This window comes from Anoplophora glabripennis, unplaced genomic scaffold (genome assembly GCF_000390285.2).
Source record: "Anoplophora glabripennis isolate ALB-LARVAE unplaced genomic scaffold, Agla_2.0 scaffold585, whole genome shotgun sequence".
Taxonomy (NCBI): Eukaryota; Metazoa; Arthropoda; class Insecta; order Coleoptera; family Cerambycidae; genus Anoplophora; species Anoplophora glabripennis.
In genome coordinates this window covers 237,096-263,987 of record NW_019416661.1, presented here as the reverse complement: position 1 = coordinate 263,987, position 26,892 = coordinate 237,096, and the positions used below count along the sequence as shown (strand labels likewise).

General features: G+C 32.2%; 1 protein-coding gene across 3 annotated transcripts in view; it reads right to left on the bottom strand.

The window, feature by feature from the left end:
• The window catches only part of LOC108913166 (nuclear factor of activated T-cells 5), a 223,322-nt gene that overhangs the window by 40,382 nt on the left and 156,048 nt on the right, over positions 1–26,892 (bottom strand). The window contains exon 1 of one of the 3 annotated variants that reach the window (XM_018718655.1): positions 4,550–4,721. The exons of the other annotated variants lie outside the window; for them this stretch is intronic. The gene's annotated coding sequence lies outside the window, so the exon portion shown is untranslated. Of the gene's footprint in view, positions 1–4,549; positions 4,722–26,892 lie in introns of those variants that run through there. 3 annotated transcript variants of the gene reach the window in all.

The following is a 26,892-nucleotide window of genomic DNA, read 5'->3' as shown; positions in this document are numbered from 1 at the left end:
ACGGCATTTAAAAAATTAGGAATTTGAGCGATTTGATGATTAATCCATTGGCAAAAAAATAGGCGCGGAAAAAAGTCTCTAGGTAGTAAAGCTTGCACACGTTCAATATGAAACGGATACAATTGCTGTTCTTTAAGAATTTTAAATACAGTGAAGTTGCTTACATTCAATATATTGGCAATTTTTCGAGTACTTGTTTCAGATGACTCCGCAATTAACTCGAGAACTGCCTCTTCTAGTTGCACAGTTCGTAATTCTCGAGGGCGCCCACACTCAACCGTTTGTTTCTTAAATGAACCATTTTCGCGCAAACGATGAAGACGAGCAAATATTGTGTGATGAGGTACCCTACGTCCTGGATACAACTTAGCATACAGTCGTCGAGCTTGCCGACCATTTCCATTACTTCGACCATGTCATTACTTCGAGCATGTCAGACATGCATTTTACAAATGCATGTCTGACAATTCCGCATTTGTAAAATTTTCCATTATTTTCGATAAAAGAAAAATTAATTACTTATTAACACTAATGTTATAGCAAACTAAAAGCTTAATAAATTAATAATGACGAAACGGTAATTTGACATTTCTTAAAAATATTCGTATTTAACAGACAAATGTTGACAATAGCCTGCTAGGTAATGTATTAAAGACATAAAAAATACGCGTTAAGATGTTTTATTTTTTGCATCAAAACGGCGCCGGCGCCCCAAACGAAGAAAAGGCAAGAGAGATTTTTTGTCACAAATTGAACGAGGAAATTTAAAAATGATTTTTAATTTGTAATATCTCAGTGGCGTACCATTTTTTTCTTTAAAAAAATTGAGATTATTACCCGTACGCGCGCCAATGATGAACATAAAATTCTTATTTGCGTGTCAAAAAATGCGCAATAACTACCTCCTAAAACCCACGAAATTTCATTTGCACATCTCGACCGGTTTCAGAGCAATAAATTAAATCGTCTGTTTTTAAGAAAAACTTTGACACCCCGTATCTCACAAAACGAATCATTTGCGAACACACGTTTATAAGCAAACTGCCATTATTTTCTCATGTAGAATCACCCCCTGAAATTTGTCGCACTTATTTACTAACACCCTGTATATAGTTGTACCTTCTTCATTAAACCATTTCACACATTGCCCTAGTGCATAAATATCAAAATTATGTCTAGGTGCTGGCAATAATTTTCTATAACTTCCAAAAATTGAGTAAAAGAATAATTCTTGAATAATTCTGATGTAGAGTTCTATTTTTTCTTTATACGAATAAAAAAATGTGAAAAACAAGCAGCGTAATGTTTGAAAAGCAACAATATTAATCAAATTCTCATGAATTTTAAAGAGTTAACAGCTGTCAACCGTAGCGCTTATTGCTTTAATATTTACAGTGAATTTTGTGTTCAATGCCTACAACCTCGATATGAGATTCCTTACAAATTTTAAGTAGAGTATAGAAAGTGTGTCGTAAAATAAACAAATCCGCATACAAAACAAACCAAGCGAACAAACAGAAAGGGGAGCAGGTTGATAATACCCCGATTTTATCTCCTCATTCAAAAGACACCATTTCTAAAATTGTAAATAGCGCTCTTACCTTTACAGTACATCAAATAAATATCTGTTGATTCAATTTTTACAAGTTTGGGCAGGCTTATTTTTTAAAGACTTAAAATCTGGAGAAAATTATGATGGAAAAATAAAAGTTACCATCTTTTTGAAGAATTCTTAGCTTTTTATGTAAAGTTTTTTATAGGTATAGTTTATTTTCATGAATTATTATTAACAACTCCACAGTCCCTCATATAAGTGAAACTGTACAGGGTGATATTCTTCTGATATTTGATTAAATATATTTTCTAAAACTGGCTTTACATTTAACAATTTTTGACTGTCCACGAAACTTTCATTTCTTCGTTAAATGTATTCGTCTGTGCAGCCTTTTTACAAGCTCCAATAATGTGGTCTATCTGTTATGGTGGTTTATGTTAACCAATTTAAAAAAAAATCAGTCCTGACAATAGCAAATAAGCAACACAGCAACTATGATAAACTTATATACAGGCTGTCACTATAAGAGGGCCACTCCTATGTATCTCGCTTAATACACAATGCACGTCAAAAATCATGTTTTTTGTTGCATTTTTTGAGGCCTTGATGCTTGTAAAAACAAATTTGAGATCCGTGGCCAACTTTATCAGTAATCATAAAAAAACCGGAATAGTACCGAATGTTTAGGGCCCTCTAACTATTTTATTTTAAGAGATAGAGAAAATGTATTTGAATAAAATTTCATTGCAAAATTGATGTCTGGATGGATCTCTAATTTGGTTTTACAAGCATAAAGGCCTCAAAAAATGCTACTGAAAACATATAAAGATTTTTGACGTGCGTCGTATAGGTATTAAGCGAGATTCATAGGAGTGGCCCTCTTATAGTAGACAGCCTGTATACCCATGTTTTTGAACATACATTTTTTATTACATCTGGCATTTTTTACAATATTCTAAAGGTACAAAACTAATTGAAATATATTTTTTTAACTACCTAATAAACAACAATAACTGGCAATGAAGAATTATCCAAAATAAAAACTAAAAGAAGATATCTCTGATATATGTATATTTATATTGTTAAATAATATAATCATTCAAAGAAATACCCCGTATTCTTGCTGTTCTATTATCACCTTTGATAAAGACAGTTGTAAAAAATTATTACTACTGGGGGAACAGGTCACAATTTGTTGTAAAACAAATTTTTTATAAAAAATTTTTTATTACGATCGTTTCGGGATCAATTTCCCCATCTTCAGATAAAAACAATAATAACCATGGATTATATTTTTCACTCATAAAATGTCGGATATGCAATAGGTATATTTTTGTTTACTTTAGGCTTAAAGCTAGACGTTTAAAAAAATGGTTTAATTATCGATTTTAGCAAGAGTTTACGTTAAATGTTCTCTTAATATAGTTAATCTGACTTAAGAAATTAGACTCATCATAATCGAGATTAGATAGTTGAATTCCAATATTGGATGTCAGAAAACAAGATAAACGTAAGAAACAATATTAAATATTAAGAATTATAAATGTTTACCACCTTCACTTAGTTTATATTAATGAGAGAGGACAAAATATAACGAGAAATTTATAATTTCAACTTTCCGCAATTTGTTTTTATAAATGTCCACTACTACGTACTTTGTGCTAAAGACAAACACTTGAATAAAAAAAAACGTTTATCAGAAACACATCTCAATCGATACCATCCAAGAATAAAGCTTAGTTCGGCGTTTAAGGGAAATTACAAAAATGTTAAATGGGTCGATATCACATATTCAAAGAAGTTCACGTTTCGATTTTGTTTATAAAAATTGTACAAATAATGTGCCGGCATTGGGTAAAGTACCAAATGCGTTAAAAGACAACACTTTTGTTATTAATAAAAATATTTTTTTAATTAGAATTTTGATATCCTGTATCATAAAACAGATGCCTACATGAAAACTAGCATCAGGAAAGTGTCATTTTTTATTAAGAATTTGTGCTTTTATTATTCCAGTCACTTGCATTATCAATGAAAAAAAAATACTCTTTTATGGATACATTTTAGCAATAAAGCATTACCAATTAGACAACCACCAACAAATTGCTTTACGTAAACACAACAAATTGTGGACACACTCAATAAGGATTCGTGAACCGCCGTTCAAGTAAAGAAACAAAAGCGACCAGCGAAAGAGTAAAAACAAACCAAACCGTTAGCATACTACGACGAGAACGAAACGTCACAGTCGTTAAGTAGTAACTTTATAGTATACTAGCAGGCCTCGTCATAGCATACTATACAGCGTCACTATTTGGAGGTACTGATAAGGTGTAACCAATAGACGGATAAATAACTTGTAGCGTTATCTTTTGCAGTTTTATTAAATTGAGCGTGAATATCATGTTTAAAAAGGATTAGAGGACGACTTTTATAGACAGCGATTGATACAGTCTGAGTAGAGAGATGAAGGAACAAATAAGAAAATATTGTGCGTCTTTTCGCACTTATATAAAACACTATAAAATAGTGTATTGAACATATATTTTCAGGCATCGACAAATACAAATATTGGTTCATTTTTTCAGGGTTGCCATTATTGGATATATGTATGATCTAATCAAAGATATAAAAGTACAGTAAAATGTTTATGTTTGGCTTACATTTTCCATTACGGTAATAATGTTAACAAAATTTTAACTATGTAAGATTTTCTTTGTCCGACATGTCACGAGAAGTGTACAGTTGATAAATATTGATCAAGTGGGCCAACTGTAGTATGTCAATATTTACTGACAGCATAGCATTAGCAACTGGCCTCTTTAAATGAAATTGTGCAATCCTTGATTATACGAGCAACAATGACGTCTAAAAATCATTAAAAATAGAGGATTTCATACATTGCTGGAGACTCTGATAATAATTGGAAAAAAATTATTTACTACAACATGTAAAAAGAGCAATTTTTGAGAAAATAATAAGTTTTCTACTCACATGCTAAGAAAGAAAATTCACATACACTTCATTCACAAAATAAGCACTATAAACTCCTGCTCATAAAGTTTACAATTCATTTATTCGGAGTCATCTGCATACATAGTACCTAACACTTGGGGAATATCCAGAACAAACAAAACATTTCTAGATTTATGATTATGTAATAATTTCCAGTCTCAAATGGAGACTGAAATGTTACTAAAATAGTATATTATGAACAATTAGAAATATATACTTTATAATTTATATGGTGCCCCACCTTTCTTACACTTGTATTTTGCACAAGTTGACGACAAGCTAGTTTGGAAAGCCCCATATGTTTGCACAAATACATACATACTTAGGGCCAAACAATTCTGAAGGAGTTTTAAAAGTTTTACATATTTTTTATAAATATATGGGTGTGTGTATTAAATGCATGGTAGGAAGTACCAAATTGTAAATATTTACTTCAATGTTATTTCTTTGAGGTTTAGGCCTTCCCAACAATAACATTTTAAAAAGTAAAAATAAAACTATTGAATAACAACTTACGCAATTCATTTTGCTCAAAAACTGAACGAAAATAAACAATCCATAAAAATACGAACTACAACAGTGCTATTAGATTTATTTACATCATTTATTTACTCATAGATACATAACAAAAAAATTAAAGTGTGCGCGGTAAATAAATAATTTTAATAGATAAAATACAAGAATTCTTAGTTATAAGTAGTAATGTATTCTAAAAATAAGTATAAAAATATGCTTTGAATTCAGCTATGAAGACGCTAATCTACAAGTCCATTTTCCAAGCTTTCACTACGAGAAGTCTATTGTACAAAAAGACTGACGTTGGAAAAAAACATAAAACCACTTCAATTATATTTATTTGTAAGACTCTAGAGACTTCAACCGCACTATGTTTGACCAGGTGTGTCAGGTAAGCACTAGATTGGACGTCATCATATCATTATCAACTTGCTTTTTGTTGCTATAATTAATCTTTAATTTATCTTAGTTCCTAAATGTAGTACTGGATTTATCCAGATCCAGATTGAAATTTTTGGTTCAATGTACTGTGAGTTCCTAAGTGTGTAGTGACTATCTTTGGTCATCTACCACGACCGTTTGATTTTTGTTTTACCATATAGATGCCGAAACTTCTAAGTTCATGTGGGTGTCCGAAGCATAAATACCTGTAAAAATAGAAGGACATCCTTATTTGTAAAGAGTAACATATAGACAATACTTGTAATTTTTTATTCAAATTTAGAACAAAAAGTTTTTTATTATTCAAAAATTTATTTCCAAAAAATTGTTAAAATATAAATTCGTTTTAACTGTAGCAGGTGTTAAGAAACAATGAACAAAAAATTAAAAAAATTATTCTACTCAAAGAATAATGGTAAAAATTTTCGGAACCTCATGACATTAATGACATTGAAGATAAAGGTGCGTAGTAAATATTCTCGGCACTAAAACGCATATATCATGAACGTTTACAGCAACAAATCAAGGAAATGAGGCAGTTAATTATTTGGAATTTTATAAAAAATATCTAGCACTACGACCAAAACAGACAGTCAGCTCGTTTATTTATCCTAGTAAACCAATGAATAGATATTTTAGGTCCTTAAAGACACGGTGGGTGGCGTTCGTCCTCTGTAGCTGAGGGATATTTCGAAGACTGTGGAAAATAAATATCTATTTTCAAACAAGATTCTACTGGAAATTTTCTACGGGTGACAGAAAGTGTTATCGCACACCAGAGTGTTATTACAAAATATGCAGCAACTATAGATAGCATCATCAGAAGAGAACATTGTTTTAAACCTGATTTCTATTCCGATAAATTTTAATAATTGTTCAACTTTAATTTTCTTTAATAAAAATTGATTTTTAAAATTCTACATTTGTTAGATTACTTACCGCCTTATGATTGGTAAGTAATCACTTACCGATCGCTAGTTTGCAAAGGTCACTTACAAATGTCTCAACAAATTCAGTAAAGCTGTCTAATTACCTGAGCGTGCAAAAAACATCTAATAGTGTCATCAATAATATAGCATTTTCTTTATCGTCTTCTATTTAACACCCATTTAGTTAGTATGCCTTTCAAAGGGCTTCACAATGCGGATATTGTCATGAAGCAAAGAGAATCATCCCGGGTGTTTCCCATGAAAACATGAGTCTTCAGTTATACGCAGAAGGTATGTTTTGCTACGATTGTGGTCAGGCTGCCACGTGTTTCAAATGGAAATTCAAAATAAAAATCCATCGGAAAACCATGACCCAAAGGGTTGTAAACTTGCAATTGAATAAATAATTTTTCCGCGTTTCCAATCGAATTGCCAATGAAAAGTATACACATTTTTGCTAACTATAAAAAAAGATGGTATGCTGTTGGTGTAAGTTCAAAAAGGTACAGTTTTCATTGCAAAAAATCGTGTAAAATTATGAAACCTTCACCAATAAAAAAATTACTGAAATATAACTAAGTAACTATAATTTGATTAAATTGTTTTCTCTTTCACAAGTACTCAAGGCTGTACAGTAGCACACGTGGATGTTCTAATGAACTTGAAAGGCGGCGGACTCTAAATGGGTCAACTGTCTGTCTGGTCGACAAATTCATTTTCTTGCTACGATTTCATGCGACAGTTTCATGTTACGATTACAAATTTTCCTGATGGGGGTAAAAATATATATCCTAGATTATGTACTATACCCAAATTAATTTAACTTGTCTCAACTTAGAGAATCTGGCTGCTTATTACCTCAATTACAAGTGCAAGGAAGTATTTTAAACAAAATACAAAAGACCTATTCTATATTTTTGTTTGTATTATTCATTACTTGATGGGTCTTGTCCAACTGTAATGCTCAAGTGCTGTTTTATATTATTTACTGTATCTTAAAAATTGGATGATTAAAGATCTGTTTCAAATGCCAAAACAATATCTCTTTCTATTCCTTGTATACTTTCAAGTATGACCCGACGACAAAAATTGCTACGCAAATCCTGCCTAAATTTTCTATTACGCCACACCCACCCGAACTTAATTTGCCGATCAAATAAAATTAACAAATAAAAGATACAGATGTATTTTAGAACTGTGTATGTACAGATAATTATAGGAATAACAATATAATTAATATGTTTATTCGGTGTACTGATAGCAGCGAAATACCATACATAATATATTTAATGCCTATTTACGACACGACTTAAGACCATCGACTTCCTTGTTATGCCTTTATCAACGACAAACAGAAATTCTTATTTGTTTTTAATGTGAGTATTTGCAAACAGAATTAACTCCAAGAAAAACAAACGGGTGCGTGTATAAGCGTTATCCAACAATTATGTCTAAAGGTCAATTCCGGCATTTCAGTGCAAGGAGAAAACATCGAGAAAAGCGATAGTACCTCCAGTTTTAAGCTACGGTCCTCGCTATGGTCTACATCTAGGTCGTGGATTTAGGGAGGTCGTCAGTTCAATAGATGACATAGCCCCACGTTGGGCGCCATGTCGTGAATTTAAATTGGACGTAGGGTAATTTTGATTGGCCGCAGAGCTTTTGGGCGTTGGCCCATCGAACTGCGCCGTGTAATTTCATCTTTAAGCATGTATGGAAAGACTTGACTGGCTTTATTTTTACCTACGGTGCTGGGACCCAATCACCGATAAGAGAATTTCCAGTCTCGTTCTTACTCCACTGGTGACGAGTTCTAAACTGCTTTTAGTTCAAGATTTGAGGGTTTCAACTGACCCTTTGAATTGTCTTTCACTGTTTTATTCTTTTAGTACTGCGAATCTGCGACTCTAGTGTCTGTTTTAAGTTGTGGTTAAGCACCAAAGTTTAGTAATTTGAGTTCTCCGTATAGTATCTGCAAGCTTGATCAGCTTGCTCATTGCACCTCGTAGGATGTCTAGTGTGTGGCAACTTTAGAGCTGGGCACCCCTGAGGGTCTTCCCTGTAGGTAGGACGGACCTAGGCGGCTCGAGGAACTATATATGCGATTTTTGAGCTCGTTGGTGATTCTTTAAAATAAAGTCGAATATGTATTTTTATTTTGGATTAATAATACAATACAACACAGGACACAAACAAAGCATAAAGTTGAAGAGAGTACAAACTCTGGCCAGGTATCCGTACATTGGTTATAACTCTGTCGATGAATTGGGTCGACGTTTGGTCACAGGCAGGGACATCTCCGCTATTGGATCTCTTGCGCGGTCCTGTTAAGGTCGGAGCTCGGCTCTGCCGTCTTGACCATTTCCGAATCCTTCTGGATTGGCCTCTATATGTTTGTAGTAATTGTTTCTGACAGGTTAGTTTCGATTAGTTCAATAATTTACTGCATGTTTGGAAGGTAAACTTATAAGGTCTCAAGCATTTGAGACGTGTGTCACCATGGCACAATCGATCCCAAGTTTACAATTAATTACATGAGTTAATTAATAACAAAATATCAGCAGGTTTTCGTCACATGAGATTATTTTTAAAGTGAATAGACATGAAATATTTAATGCTGACGAAATACAACGACAAAATTCAAAGTCGAATTCGTAAAATTAGTATCTTGTACTAAACTCCTGTTTGTAGACAGATTTAATGAAGCGTGGCCAAACTCGTGTGGTAAGTAAACATATAAATATTAATGAATATGTTAGTAATTACTTATCTTAAACATTTATCTACAATATATATTAATGTTAGTCCATTACTATTTCTGATAACATAATGTCGGAAACTGTTAATTTATTTTTTGAACATATTATTGTAACTAAACATTAATTGCATTATACTGTCGAGTCCCAGAGAAAAATCTTCCACTAGTAATAAATTCAACGACTCCATTATAATTATACAAATTCAGATTTTAAAGACATCGCGTTTTACTCTTCAAAATGAGTGTTTTGCGTCTGTTTTTTGTGTAGTACTATTGCATAAGCAATGCAAATAATTTAAAAGTCTGAAATTGGAACTAGATGTTTTGCATATTTGAATGGCCCTGAAACGTTACAGTTGATACATACAAATAGGTTCATTTTTGTGACTTTTCCGTCGAAAAAATATTACTTTATCATCAATAATTAAGTTTTCAACATTTTTAATTTTTGTATGTCATGTTTTTAGTAGCAGACTTCAGTATATCTTTAAATTATGTCTGTCTTTCATAGTATTAAAAGTTTTTCTTGGGGTAAGACGAACAATTTCATTACACAACACAATATTTGACTTAAAATCGTACATTTATTAAATGATAAAATGGGTTGAATGCCTTTTGATAACAGAATTCAAAAACGAAGTAAAACATACTTACGTGAACTGCAACAGTGACTGAAAGAGTTGTTAATGAAATTAAATGTCCATGACAAAATATTCTGGATGCATACTCAGCCCATACAATTATATGGACTGTTATTATTATTATAATTGATGTTTTAATAACATAAGAAGGCTTTTAATGAAATAAAATTAATTTATTTCATCTTTTATGATTTTAACGGAAATGTGAAATGAACAGCTTGGGCACCGTTAAACATAATATAATAAATTGATAATATCCTTTGCGTGCCACTGCCTCTAACAATTTTACGCATAAACAACAAAAAAAAACTGGAAAATCCCAATTGGCAGCTAATCGCCGTTGTAATTTTTTAAGTACACAATCGATTTATAAAATGGGCATCTATTATTACAAAATCGTTTACCTACCAAGAAATACGTTCCGTATAATAGATATTGGCTTTATTATCAATAACAGATCGTACTCATATGACTGTCTGGCGCCGCTAGAACGACTTTACGATAATGACTGATTCGTTTAGTAGCGTGTATTAACTTTATTAAATTCTCGCTTTATTTCATGTTTATTGGTAAAAAATACGAATTATTCGGGGTTATTTTACCCTCATTGAATTTTTTGAGAAGACATATTAAAAATAAAGGACCCCGCACAAAATTAATGGAAATTGGGTCCCGCTAGATTTGGCTGGAATTGTAATATGTTATAGTTCTCTACATTCTGCTGAAAAGTTGTCACGGGCCCAAAGTGATCCTATGGATAGTTTCAGAGATATAGAGGGGGGAAGTGTGTGATTTTGGCTGTAGGACTGAGCTAAGCTTCACGAAGTTTCAAGTTGATGGATTCAAAAGCTGAGGCATGTAATGAATTGACCAGTAGGTACAATGCTTTTGGGATCGCTGAACCTGAATTCTTGGATAGCTTAGCTATCTTAGGTCACCTGGAGGTCAGATAAAGGTCGTTTCAAAGTCAAACAGAAGAAAAGATTTGTATTGAATTTTGACCAGTGAGTGTATAGGTTTTTGGGCTCGCAGAATCTGAATCTGGAGATAGCGTAACCCTAAAGGTCACCTTCAAGTCAATTCAAGGTCATTTCAAGATGAAACTAAAGAAAAGGCTTTTCATGAATTTCAACCAGTGCGTATGTATATAAGTTTATCGAGGGGAGGGACTGAATTTGGGGATAGCTTAGCCCTACAAGGTCACATTTAGGTCAAGTGAAGATCATTTCAAGGTCAAAGTAAAGAAAAGGCCTTTCACGAATGTTAACCTGTAAGTATGTTTGCTTTTGAGGTCGCTGAACCTGAATTCGCGGATAGCTTAGCCCTATAAGGTCACCTGGAAATCAAGTCACGGTCACTTAATTTGACTTAATCTCAATTCAAGCCTCGCATGTGACCTTATAGGGCTAAGCTATCCCCGAATTAAGGTTCAGCGACCTTCCAAGCATACATACTTACATTGTACGCGGGAGCGCAAATGGCTCCATCTGTCGTGCGGACTCCCATACTGTGCCATTCAAATGGCTACAGTAGGAAGCTGTTGCACTAGGTGTTGCGAGTATAATTCAATGCCGGTAGGGACATATAGCTCTCGGAGTAGTTGTTTCTTGCAACACTGACAATTCATACGTACTTATAGGTTAACATTCGTGAAAGGCCTTTTCTTTACTTTGACCTTGAAATGATCTTGACTTGACCTAAATATTACCTTGTAGGGCTAAGCTATCCCCAAATTCAGTTCCACCTCCAAAAAAACTTATATACACACTGGTTGAAAATCAATAAAAGCCTTGTCTTTAGTTTCATCTTGAAATGACCTTGAATTGACTTGAAGGTGACCTTTAGGGTTACGCTAGCTCCAAATTCAGATTCTGCGAGCACAAAGACCTATACACTCACTGGTCAAAATTCAATACAAGTCTTTTCTTCAGTTTGACCTTGAAACTGCCTTTACCTGACTTCCAGGCGACCTTAAATAGCTAAGCTATCGAAGAATTCAGGTTCAGCGATCCCAAAAGCATTGTACCTACTGGTCAAGTCATTACATGCCTCAATTTTTGAATCCATCAACTTCAACCTCGTGAAGCTTACTCAGTCCTACAGCCAAAATCACTTCACCCCTTTATATCTCTGAAACTATCCATAGGATCACTTTGGGTCCGTGACAACTTTTCATCGGAATGTCGAGAACTATAACATATAACAATTCCAGCCAAATCTAGCGGGACCCAATTTCCATTCATTTTGTGCGGGGTTCTTTAGGTTTCTAAAATATCACTTCTAGTGATTTTAATAAAATTAAGTAAGCTTCATTTACATTGTGAATTATGTAATTATTAATATTGTTCATCGGTCGTCTCATCTACAGCATTCTACTGAGAACCAATATGCTCGGAACCGGTATAGGTCTGGTGGTTCAACTGACGAATGATCTCAGTTGTATACTACATATTGAAATTGGAATTTAACGATGGTTCATCCGTGTTATTAATTTCAAAATATTTTACGAATTTTGAAAAAATCATGTCAAAAACATGATACATTTAATAACTAACTGAATTACATCTAAACAACCATTACATGAGTATAACGAAGAGGATAATTAATTATGACACTGAAAAAGATATTCTCCATAATTTTTAATTTATTTAAAAAGTGTGGCTGAAATTCCCAATCAAAAAGCGTAATTGAAAAAGAAATCCACGGAGAAAATTCAGAATATACCTTCGACTTCTAAATCGACGTGTTAACAAAATAAATATTTATGGAAAAATTAAATTAGCGCCCTTTCAAGCAAATATTCATGTTAATCCCTAATTTAGCATTCTGATTACATTAATACGATAATATTTACGGAATGGGGACCAGATTTTACACGACGATGTTTTTCACGGCAACAGAAATACCGGATAATTAAATTTTGTCATGCCATCCAAAAAAATTCCAAGTCAAAGTCAGTGCCGTATAACATCATTAAAAATTTCAATAACGAACTCGTTTTATGAACGTAATATGCGATAACAACAGTAAAATTAAACTTTTGGAGCACTGGAGGCAGATGGTAAATAGAAATTATATCCACACAAGGTGCAAATCCATTAGGTCCAAAGATTGCCAGAAAAAAAATAATAAGAGCTGATAATATATTTAGTATCAAAACTAATATTCAATACACATCTGGTTGTGAATTTAATAAACAAGTGAGAGCACGTAAATATATTTTTAATACCATCTATTTTTTGCCTAAAAATAACTCCTTTTTGTTGAGTAAATCAGTTCTGACAGTGGCAATGAAGTCCTACGATATAATAAATAAAATTATTATTTTTTTTTTTCATTTGACGGTTGAAACAATTTTATTACTTCCATGTTTTCCGTTTCAATTTTTCTCTTAGAGCGAAGAAAACTATGCTGCCATCATTTATAAACTGGTAATCGACAATTCTAATTAATTTTTCCATTAGTCATTACAACAAATCAGTTTAACCGCAACATTAATTATGAACCAAACAAACAATTATTTAAGTACAATTTTCAAGAACTGATTAAATTGCAGCTTTGTATTCTAAAGTCACATTCTCTACATGTCGTTTCCAGAACAAAATTACCAATAAAGTAAGTGAAATCACTATTGCATAGGAAAAAAAAGATAGGTATAGGAATATGCTGGCGGATTTAATCTAGATAATTAACAATTTATTGATGAGTGTAATAGTACATTGTAACCCAGCATACAAGCATTCCGCTAAGAGATAAATCAAGAGATTCGAGTCGTATGGTACCAATCTACAACCTAATTATTGTTAAATAAGTTGAGAATCAACCAAAAGTACAGTCGGTTCAATATTTGTCGAGATAAAATTCCAGGAAAAGAATAAGCCAATAAAGTTCTATTATCGGAACTACTGTAACAATTTATCGTGGAAGGGCCTTGAAATACACATATATACGGTGGGACTAAAACTAAAATTAACCTCGAAATCCATAAATCCCGAAGCCAAAAAATAAAATAAACTCGAAAACCTATAAATCCAACTTATAAACCATAAAACCTATAAATCCTAAACCCCCATAAGCCCTAAAACCCCATAGAGAAGACACAGAAATTTGGAGCAACAAAAATAAACAATTTATAACTGTAGAAGATTTCCTAGTACATCCCTGATTTAACATTTAGAACAAAAATCTTTCTAGCAATGGGAAATATATTTATTTACGTAAACGTAGTAAAAGTCACATACTAATGCGTATAATTCTTCATGTTAGGAAAATAACTATAAAATAAAATTAAGACTAATTGTAAGGAAATTAATGAACTTCCTGTCGATAATAGTATAATTTTCTAGTTATGGGAAATTCTAAACTGACATTTAGGTACCTCCACTACTACGTTTTTAGGAAATTTCTAGTATTTATGAGAAACACTGGCCAGTTAAGCATAATTAGCTCATAGTTAAACGCAATATGAGTCATTTCTAGCTCTATTACTAAAATATATTCAGGCAATTTCCGGTTAATACGATTACAATATACAATAAATCAGAAACTCTTTGCTTTTTTTGGTCAATATTATTGGTGGCTTGACGCGGTGAATGTTGACATTTATTTCACCTTCATCTGTTTTGCACACATATTTTGTTTGTCATAGCGACTTGTCACAATCAGGCACTGTTGAATTAGTTTTTAATTATAGTGTCCTCAATGTATTGTACAAAAATTATAATACTGACAATTAATCACTACTTCAAAAGAAAGGAAAAAACAAGAACATATTGGCTGTCCTTGATAAAATAACCTCATTTAAAACAAACATATGTATTAAAAATAATCTATGGGGGTACCAGGTTAACCGTTCTTTTAAAACAGTCGACACTTTCGGAATAAAATAATACAAGCACTTGTCAGAAAAAGATTCCATTATTCTAGAAAAGTGTTCCCTTCATTTATGATAATTTGTTCATATGGTAGACGACTTAAGTAGTGAATGAGTCATTTATTACGGTCCGATCGCTGCAATTAATTTCAATTAATTTACATTTCTAGGGATTTCCACTACGCAAACTGAATGAAAAATACCAATTCAATGGTTATATTAATCATCTTGAAATAATTAATACCAGATTTATTTTCTCTACATGCGGAAGTATGAATAACTTGATTTAGAAGCGCATAAAAATAATAACTTTATTTCGCTCACCATGTATATGGCAGGAATTAAAAAGCATCAATAAAAAGTCAATGTAAGGTGTCAATGAAAGTGAAGTTTTCCTTTTAAATGGTTATTACAGCCTTTAGAAATATTTATAAGCCACGTGACCATTGAACATAGGCAACCAACAATTCATAATTGGTAATATCAAATGAAAATCCCTAAACCTCAGTGGAGTAGTTGAAGGGGTAACATATAATTAAATAAAATTGTTTTTATAATTGATTGACATGAACTATCGATATTAAACTTGTTACATATACATAATTTAGTATTAGATACCTACTTTAGATTAGATTAAAAAGAGAAAACTATCAAACTTTACTTGTTAATGAACAAATTGCAAATTTTTACTAGGAAAGCAAACAGAACATCATGTGAACCAATAACAATTTATTATTTCTTATTTAAGTAAAGTAAAATAAACATAGACGGGTTTACTTTTTATTATAGTTAAAATAGCATTACGAAAGTTACATTAAAAAAATTCAAACTACGGCGTATGCCAGCAAAACGCTGTAAAGACATCGCTCGCATCGTCATGCAGATCGTGTTCCGATGATGTACGAGTACCAGCCAAATTCCTTGTTAGAATGTATGAAAAACATTACACGAACACCAGTTTTTCCGTTTCTTGTACAGCATCTTCTGGCTTTACAACTCTTAGATTAGATAGAACCTTGCGAGATGTTCGTTTTTGTTGAAAGCTATCGCAAAATAAAAATTTTGCGAAACAAGTTTTATCGGTTGATGAGTCGACGTTTATTCGCAACAAGGTAAATTCTTTCATATATACACGGGTGTCAGCAATGAAAAATTTACATAGGTACAATTCGGTTTTCAAAACCATTATTTCCCGAGTAATTGATTGCCAAAGTCAAAAATGATTTTTTTGCTTTGATCGAACAGAAATTGAAGAGAATTAAATTATCTAAAAGAGCTTTATGATGAAATTACCTTAGATATTTTCAAAAATAAAAAACAAAAATTTACATTTTTTTTTCTGTTAATTTTCTTATGATTACTCAAAAACTATTGACGCTAAAAAATTTTAAACTGCAGATCTGAAAACTAGACACTTGAAGCTTCAATTTTTTTTTATTCTCTCTGCTAGGTATTACCTCCAAAGCTCTTTGAAAATCACCCAAAATTTTTGTATTTTTTAAATATCCCTTAATTTATGTGCCTAGTATATTACCCATAATTACTGAAGAAAATAAATCTTATACAACACCTTTATTTGCGCCCAGCAATCATATAAAGATTTTTCCCAAATTATCGGAGCCAAAAGCATACAGTTCAACTGTAATTGGAAAAAAGACATTTGGAAAAATTTCAGGCCAGGTTGTCAATGTTTTGGATTTGGATTCCTGTACAAGCACGATTTACGACGGACTTCTGTCACGGAAAAGAGAAAAATGGAACTGCTGAAACTGCAACTACCGTGCCATCGACCGCTTTGACATCATATTCAAGTCCTGTAGTGAACAACAGCAGTTCAGCAGACAAATTATTCATTTCTACTTATATGCAAAAACTCTCTCGGATATTTTGAAAATTGCAAATTCATTATACGCAATCATAGGGAAAAAGACATTATCAGAAAGAATTATGAATCCACAACTCACTAAAAGTAGTCATGGATATGTTTATAGATGCTATTTCTAATATGTTATACTCCCTAGAAATATTTATATTTATATTAAATTTCAGTATAATATTATAAGTAGGAACGTCAAAAAAACTCTCCTTTTTATAGACCAATGTCTCCATTCGAATTCGTTACGCTTGCTAATATGATGGGCAATTCACACAACTAGGCGAAATAGAATCTACATACGAAAAAAAAAACATTCAACGATCAATCGCAACAATAATTATCGTCATGATGTTTACATGGCGCCCGTTCAATGCCTCCAATAAGGCTATTTGCACTGTCTGGCTTCTTGATTACATTTATAATTATAGATACCAATGGAAACGACGTTTTGCTGCTACTGTAATTTTCTTTGCAACGCGATAAGAAGACAATAGAGTGCTTAGAAAATAAATCAAACCGGTCGGATTATGGTCAATTATTTTTAGCTAGCAACAACAAATTCTGGTAGATGAAATAACGAGGTTGGAAACTTTAACTAAAAAAACTATGTCTTTATTCTGTCGAGCACTTAATTATGAATAGTAAAACTATGACAATATTTATACCGAAAATGAATATTGTATTCATAGACCAATTTTTTCACTTAATTTGATCAGGAGGAATTCATTCATTCAGTCATAATGTCATTAATTTTAAGGGAAGATAAGGAAAATTTAATACGCGATTAAAAAAAAATTAAATACATTTACGCTGGAAAAAAAAATTTAAATCATTATTATACCCCTTTTTGGACCGCTCCTAACCGCTGACCAACAAAAGTTTATCGAGAGTGAACAAAAACAGACCTTTTTAGCAACACAGAATGAATAAGATATTTTTTTACATTTCAAATATTAACTAGTACTATTTAGTACGCGAAGCGCAAATGGATCCATCTATCGTGCTGACTTCCCACTATGCCATTCAAATGGCTACTACGGTAGGAAGCGACCTGCAAAAATTTGCCAGGTACTTTGCTGCACGACTGTCGCCTAGAAGGCGAAAAAATGTTTTTAAATTGCCAGTGTTGCGAGAATCAACTACTCCGCGGGCTATATGCCCCGACCGGCATTGAATTACACTCGCAACACCTAGTGCAACAGCTAGGATCGCTCGTCAGTCTAACCCACCAGGCACGGTTTCGGACTTATTAGTCCTCATCAGTGTGTAATAGGTGAGACAACCGACGAACAATCCAGCTGTCGCATACTCACGACAAGAGGTACACAGTACGCGAAGCGCAAATGGCTCCATCTGTCGTGCTGACTTCCCACTATGCCATTCAAATGGCTACTGCGGTAGGAAGCGACCTGCTAAAATTTGCCAGGTACTTTGTTGCACGACTGTCGCCTAGAAGGCGAAAAAATGTTTTTAAATTGCCAGTGTTGCGAGAAACAACTACTCCCCGGGCTATATGCCCCGACCGGCACCTATGACACACTGATGAGGACTAATAAGTCCCAAACCGGTCTGTGCCTGGTGGGTTAGACTGACGAGCGATCCTAGCTGTTGCACTAGGTGTTGCGAGTGTAATTCAATGCCGGTCGGGGCATATAGCCCGCGGAGTAGTTGTTTCTCGCAACACTGGCAATTTAGTACTATTTATTTGTTAATAAAAACAAATGTATCACAATAATAATTGTTTTAGAATGTTAATTTATTACAATTTGGTATTTTTAATATTGTTAACGTTTTCACTGTCTTATAATCTTATGGAAAACCTTGTACATCTTTAGATGTTCTTCTGACAATAAGCCAATGTCATATAGCATGGGAGATATGACCAAAACTATGTGTCAAAACGTAATATGTTAGTCAAAGAATTAATTAATTGCTCACGGTTGCTTAGAAACTATCAATAATAAAATACACTATACTTAAGGCATACTTTTTTGTTTACTTCCGTACTTTAGACATAGACTCATCAGCTTTATGCACTGTCATCCTATATATTTTTGTTATGTAAAAATAGACACGAGCACTTTGTTATATCACAAAAAAATCTTTGAAATGTGATGTGATTTCTGATAAAACTATAATCCCGAAAAATTTGTGAATAAATTATATTTTGTTATTCCGATAACTTTCCGTATACTTTCCACATAAAATATATCAAAATCTATTAATATTCAATCAAAATCGAAAATCTTCATTTTAGAATTTGAAGTCAAATCTGTCTACTATAAAAATTTTACGATTTTCCTTGGCTATAAACTAGGGTGATTCATCATTAAAACTGATGAAATAATAAACCGATACAAATACAAAAATAATCACAAAATAGTTGTAAACTAACCAAAATTATGTAAGCTAATAATTATTGTATGGTAAAAGAAAAGACATACAAACTAGAGCTAGCAACTTATTTTATGTAAAATTCTTAACTACTTATAAACAAAAACATAAAAACTATAGCTAGGAACTCATTTTCTGTAAAATTCTTGACTACTTATAATTAAAAAAACGTTAAAGTTAAACTGCTATTATAGATAGGTAAAGTTATATACTAATTTTAATCAATTTTGTTATCTTACTGCATGTATGATTTTGATTTATTTTATACTAAAAGAACACTATTCTTTCGAGTCTTTTTTTTTTCGAAAACTCAAAACACAATCTGTATACGAGCGACACAATACACGCAAATTTAACAACGACCTATGAAAAATTCACTAATACGTATACTGGTAGTATATCGTACCAATAAAATTATTAGCGTTAATTTATTCCAAAACCTTTGTCCCCTTATGTACAGTAGAAAAGCGGTCATTTACATCTAAGTCAATGGCCAGCGGTTGTACACTAATATATGACATCATCCTCCTTATTTTTGGCGTACAATGTTTTTACAACAAAACTCTCATAAATATTTTGCACTATTAAACAATAATAATCAATAATGTCCTATAGTTTCATAATTCCTTCTGAGAATGTGTTTATTTTAAGGGAACAAAAATTGTTACCTTGAGTAAGACAATCATATTAAAAACGAGTATATTCTTTACTCTTCTGTGGTCTACGAGTGCGATGGTATTATTCGATTTCTTGGAGAAATTGTACATTTTGCACTGTTTAAAATAAATTTGAAAAATATTTTACTAATGAAGCAGTAATTAAATATAATTCATAACGAATTCCTGAACAACAAATATCACATTTATACCGAGTACTTTTAGAGACGTCTAAAAAAAAATTAGGTACCGTCGTTCTATAATTGTACTGATTTATATAGCGAATAGGCATCACAGATTTCAATACAGAAAATTTAGTCCATGTGCATACAAAATTAGGCCTCTATGATTCAGACTAAACAATTTAAAACAAATATGACAAAACATATAATTTCTTGAAAATATGTTAGTAATAATAGCCTTCTTAGAAACTCATACTCTTTTCTATACAAACTATACACACCATATTCAGAACTTCAATTTTAAATTTTTTTAAAATTTCTAGAGAAATATTTTCATTTTATTATTCCATATTACCTCATTATCAATAAACAAGTTCAAAATAATCGTGGTGGCCATTGAAGTACCTATATACAATTTCGCAACACCCCACATCACTTATACATTCTTTTAAACACATCATAAAATTATGTATTACCGCAGTTGTTAAATATTAACTTCAAGCAACCTATTATCCTATTGCCCTCGCTAATTTACATTAATATAACTCCCCTAACACATAAACAGCTACAATTATTTCTGTATATGCATAAAAAGGAGGAAACAGAAACGTTGCAAAGTATAGACATATCACTATTATAAATAATTTTTGTAAAGTTTTTGAAATGGTACTTTACGTCCTAGCATTTGCTTACATAAAAAATACAATCATTTCTATAACAGAATTCATAGTAGATGCTTTTAATGTGAGTTTACAGATAGACGTCGTATATACTGATTTTAGTAAAGCATTTGACAAGCCCGATCGTGTACTTTTACTTTGTAAATTAGGTAAAATTAGATTTTCTAATAACATGATTTTTTGATTTGATTTTGTGGGCAGTTACAGGATCAGTTTATACCCCTATCAGGTGTGCCTCAGGGTTCGGAGCTGGGGCCATCGTTTTTCAATATATTTATAAATGACGTAGATACTGAGTTACATGTCTTTAATTGTTTAAACGACTATATTGAACTGCAAAATTCCCTAAATAGACTAAATATCTATCTATGCCATCAACAAATCACAGTTAAATATAAACAAGTGCAGTGTTTTATCGCTTACTCTTAAAAATAATCTTATTGTATTTAATTATTCGTTGGATGACTTTGTTTTTGCTAGGTCACAATCTTTTCGTAATCTTGTAACAATTTTTGATAGCAGGTTATTTTCTGCGGGTATATTCATAACGTTACTACAGAAAGATTAAAAAAATTAGGTTTCATCATAAGCAGGAATTTAATTTCAGGTATTTTATTAAGTTATTATATTGTTCAGTCTAATCTACAGTTCTATAATATGATCCCGAGTATGGTCCCTTCACTATAATGTCACACAGAACGTGTCCAAAGACGTTTCTTAAAACTCTAAAGCCTGGCGCTTTATACACAAGAAATAGCTTTTTTAGTAAGACAATGATAGAACCCAGGAAGTGACGAAGCGTAACGCTAAATAGAGCAACTTCCTTTAATTTTTCGCATTGAAAGATCACAGAGAACATGTAAACATCAGAAAATGTACCTGTCCTGTTTAGACCAGCAAATTTGTAATGATACTCAATAATTGTGATTAATGCATGTGTTCAGAGTTTCCTAAAAGTATTCTGCGGGGTGTGATTATGTTTATAGTATGTTTCTGTGTGTTCAACAGGCGTACAAAATTCAGAAAACTAAGATAAATATATAAGGTAAAATATACTTTTTTCCTTATTTTGAATGTATTTCAGTTGTCTTATACCCTGAAGAAAACTTACGTAACTGATACAGTGAAGAGATATCGTTTCTAACTTGCTTAGATTTTCTAAAATGCTTGACAAAAAATTACGCTTATCAACGTCCCCCTTAAGCTATGGGATTTGCCCCAATATTGGATTTCCGTATGATGATCTATTACAAAGGTTTTGGATGTGCAGCATAGCGACATGCACGAATGTTTCGTCAGCAAATATTTGTTTTCAAAGGTATTCTCTTAATCAGACATGTGACAGTTTCAATAATCTCCGAGATCACTATGACATATTTCATTGCAATGTGGCTACAATAAAAAGAATAATTTTGAGGTTTAAATAAATAATTCTTATATTGTAATTTAATTAAGATTATGTAATTTTGTTCCTTTTTGTTATGTAATTAATTAACTTTCTACTCTGTAATAGAGCATTTCAAACAAAAGAAAGGAAAATAAATAAATAACTATTGGTCTCTAATTTCACGGAATAAAGCACAACCCTCTCTGGAATTAAAATTGCAATCCTTTAAAGAAAAACCTAAGAGGTAAATGTTTTGGACATTTGTCATGTCAAAAATCCTTGGAATTAAAAAACTTTTTTTAATCCTTTTGGCGAATAAACGTTAATTCTACGATGTTAATTATAATATTGACTGACATTTTCTGTTTTTTTTGCTCCCTGCGTAACCGATGCACATCCAGTGTAAACAGTAAACAACACGACACCTTAACCTTACCTAAGCAAACAAACATGGATGTAGGCACTAATAAAGTTACCAGAAAACATCTCATATGCGGCCATTTATTCTCCAATTTATGTCTGTTTATTTTAGAGAATAATTTATGCGCACAGTTTATTTGATCGGTTCGCATATAGAACCGGAGCTCGAAAGTTGTATAGCGCCAGTAAAAAGTGATTACACGAGAAAAGATATACAATCAGATGGATATAAAGATTTTATTACATTTGGGTCGAGTGCAAAATCATACTTGGTCTATTATGTAGTACATTTTTTCTGTCCACATCATGTACGAACATAGAAGGGGGACTAAATATTTTAGTCAGCGCCGGCTAATTTGCAATGTAATCATATAATTTTTTATGGCTTCTGTAAATGTAAACACAAATGACGTAAACGTAATACGTACAGAGTAGCCACTTAATTCACACATTTTCTTAAAGGTTTACTAAAACTAATAGTGACAAGATCGAGTCAGTTTATTTAAATAACAATATATTTCCTGAATTGTGGACTTGTTAAAAATTGTTTAAGTATTTATTCCATACGTTTCTATTCTTTTGTGTTTTTCCATTTCTAACAAAAAAATTGGCGATTAAAGAAACAATTTTAGACAAAGAAAAGTAGTGTTTAAATCGTCTTATTTTGGCATTACAAGGCGGCAGAGTTGAAAAAAAACACACTTTGTAATTAGTCGAGGAAATAAAGCACAAAAAGAGCCGAAATATCCGAAATTTTTGGATCAAGTCGTATCAAGATGGGGTTTTTGCATTCGCTTTCTAAAATTATGTGGAAAAAATGTAGCAACTTTGTAATGTCTTTCGGCCAAATTGCATTTGTGCAGTGCAAAATGCATCCGGAAAAATACATTTTTTAAAGTCACTTAGAAAAAATTCATAACTCGGTTAATAATGCCTGGTTTTCGAGGTCGCTGATCCCGAATATGACCTTCAAATTGGTCCATCGCCGACCTGGAGCTTAGGACACCTGGTACACCGGAACTTGGACATGGACGTCATCTCCGGGAGTTTTTCTGTAAAATTCGCGTAAACGAGCCGAAAATCGCATTAGTGGGTTTCACTTGCATACATTGTCACATTCATTCAATTTATTCCCTCTATTTTCATCTTGCATACTTTAAATGAGATCACTATTCCAAATAAGTTATTGCAGTATTAACAGCAGTTTCAAATATACTGAAAATTCACTGTTTATTGATTTTTCTGACGATGACGCCGATTTCAAGGTCCAGGTTCCGGTGCACCAGGTGTCCGGAGGGCGGTCGCCGACGCCAGATTCGATAAGAGCGCCCCGAAAAAAACCCTGATGCGATTTTCGGCTCGTTTACGCGAATTTTACAGAAAAACTCCCGAGGATGACGTTCATGTCCAGGTTCCGGTGCACCAGGTGTCCGGGAGGTGCTCGCTGACGCCAGATTTGGAATCAGCGACCCGAAAAAACCCCGGGTGTCAAAATCCCATCTTGATACGACTTGATCGAAAAATTTCGGATGTTCAGTGCTTTATTTCCTCAACCAAATGTTTAAAAAAAATCACAGATTTCCCATATACAGGGTGATTCATTCATAATGTCATTAATTTTAAGGGAATATAAGGGAAAATGAGTAGAATACGAATAAACTATTAAGAAAATTAAATGCATATTTACACTAAAAAAATATTTTCAAATCCTTATTTACACCTCCTTTCAAACCGCTTTTGACCCACAAAGGTTTATCGAGAGTGAATCTTGACCTACCGCATTATTCGGTCATCAACCTAGCTTTTACTGCGTTTATAATGCGTAGTGAACGACAAGGAATAAACAGATCTTTTTACCTAGACAAATAAATGCAAGAGTATATTTTTTAGATTTTAAATATTAATAAGTATTATTTATTTGTTAATAAAATCAAATGTATAAGGATAATAACTGTTTCTGATTGTTAGGTTATTACAATTTAGTATTTTTTATATTGTACATGTTTTCAAGAGGACCGGGGAAATCAGCTGTTTCGCTTCAACTTTCTAACGCTCTCTGAAAATGCGAGGACAACGCCGAATAATTAGCGTTAATTAAGATGTAATTTGCTTATTTTTTTGAAAGGTCGAGTAAATTTTTTTCGATTTTTTGCCTTCCCAATACGTGGTTAAAATTACAACTGATTCACCCTGTATATGAAAGTGAAACTAAACTAATGCAAAAAATTAAAGGGTCAAAAGAATTTCCGAAATTTTTCCGTGATTTTTGACAGACTGTATTTAGGTGAAAAATGGTCGTATCGGGAATTAAAAATAGCGTTTTGAAGCTCTAAGATTCTAGTTTTTTAGGAGCTACGGTTATCATGCAATTCTAAGAAATAGTGCGACAAAAAAATTTTGAAACGGACTTTTTTTCAGCTAAGCCCTATAGCTTGTATATTCAGCTTCAATTTCCTTTTTTTAAAATTTCGATACGACCATTTTTCATCGAAATATCGGATTTTTAATGGAAAAGGATTCATTTGTCTTCAATCATCGATATCTCGGCGACAAATGGTCGTACAGAGAATTGAGGGCAATTTCGAAAACTGGAATAAATAACCTAACATGCTGCCACAACTTTTCGGAAAATTTTTTTTATCATCTTTTACACGAATTTTGAAAAGCAGGAAAAAAGTGGTAATTTATGGATTTTTAGAAAATTGACGACTAAATTAGAAATATTCACGAAATGTCTAATGTTAAGTATGACTTTTACAGTTCGACATACCCAGAAGAACCCTGTGAAGGTTCATCTCGATCTAGCCAACCGTTTCTTTGTTTCAAACAGTCAAACTTCTGAAAAAAAATAAAGGGTCACGTTTTTTGAGCTTAAACACTTCATAATCAAGATTAAACATATTTTTATCGCAAATACTATGAATTTACAAAATTAATTGTTTTTTTTAATTAGCATTTAATTTTGTTTGACTATGTAAGACATTAAATAAGTATTAAATAAACTCACATATTACCTACACATTTGGAATAATGATCTTTTATAACTTAGATATATGAAAATGAGGTTTCATTAGAAAAATCAAAAGCAAATAATTTCCGATTAAACAGGAATCTGGAAAAAAATTCATTACAAGATACACATTATAACTTAATATGAAAAAAAATTCCGACCGGTTATGATTTAATATTACAAAAAAGTTATAATTTTACGCGTTATTTGAAAAAATATTTTTAAGTTCAAGAAATCGGTGATTTCTAGTTTGTTTATATTACAAAACATCTCAGAGTTTAATAGTTTTTCACACAAGATTTCACTTCTGGTGCCTGTCATTGAAAAATGTCTTTGTTTCTTTATTAGTTATTTATGTGTTATACCCAACATTTTTTCAGAGAACTGAGATCATCTCTTTTAGTTTTCGAAATTAAAGTTTTCAATAGGACATATTGTACTGAAAAACGAATGAAAGCAATTCTAAAAGTCACATAATACATCTACCATATAAAGGGTGATTTTTTTAACCAGAAACTTAAAAAAAAGCACTACGAAAAAAAATTTCCATAACCAAATCTAACCATTCCGCGTAGGAAATACACTAGTGCTAAAATTAGTAAATTTGAAATCTTAAACAGGAACCCCTATCTTTTATTACAGAGTACGTAGGATTTGTCTCTCATGATAGATGGCGGCGACTCAATTTTTTTCGACTGGGTGCTTATTTTTTCTCGAGATATTTAACAGTTTTAGGTTAAAAAATATCTCCCGATATAACTAGTGGTTATGGAAAAAGGTTTCATTAAAAACCTTTGACTCATTCTTTTGAAGCAAGGTTTCATAATTTTTCTTTTCTTTTATGAACTACTGAAACACTGCTTAAATTGACCTGAATCTTGGAAACGAGGTAGATTTTAAACCAATTTCGAATGAAATATAATTGTACTGTTCAGAAACTTAACGTGTAATAATTTTCATAATGCATAAATTCATCACAATCAACTTTCACGTTTCTACAAAATAAAATAATAATTCATTATGGAAATGATAAGCTGGAATACAGAAATAAAATGAAAAACCTGCTTTCTGGATATAAATATGCAATTATACCTTAAACGTTATACTACATTAATTTTAATATACACCAAGTTAATGCGTTTCATGAATTTTAATCGGATTCTTGTAACGGTAAAAAGGTTACGGTACGTCAAAGTTATTATCGTTCTTTAGAAGAAATAGAAAGGAACCGGGCGAAAAGCGAGGCGTTTGCCTCTTTTGCAGAGGCACAGAGTCAATACATTTCCATACAATTTAGAAATGAAAAAATATATACATTATCGACTCATCGAACAAATGTAACCTTGATTTTACGTAGTGACTTAATTTTATTAGTTTTTTTTATGAAAACAGAAGCAATCATTTTGAAACTAATTGTAAGTTTAGGAATCGTCTAAAACATTAAAAATATCTATTATCTGGTAGGTATAGACGATGTAGATAGACACAGTGAATAATAATAATTGTAACCTTTCATTCGTGATAATTAACCAAAGTACTTAATACTACACTATTATTAC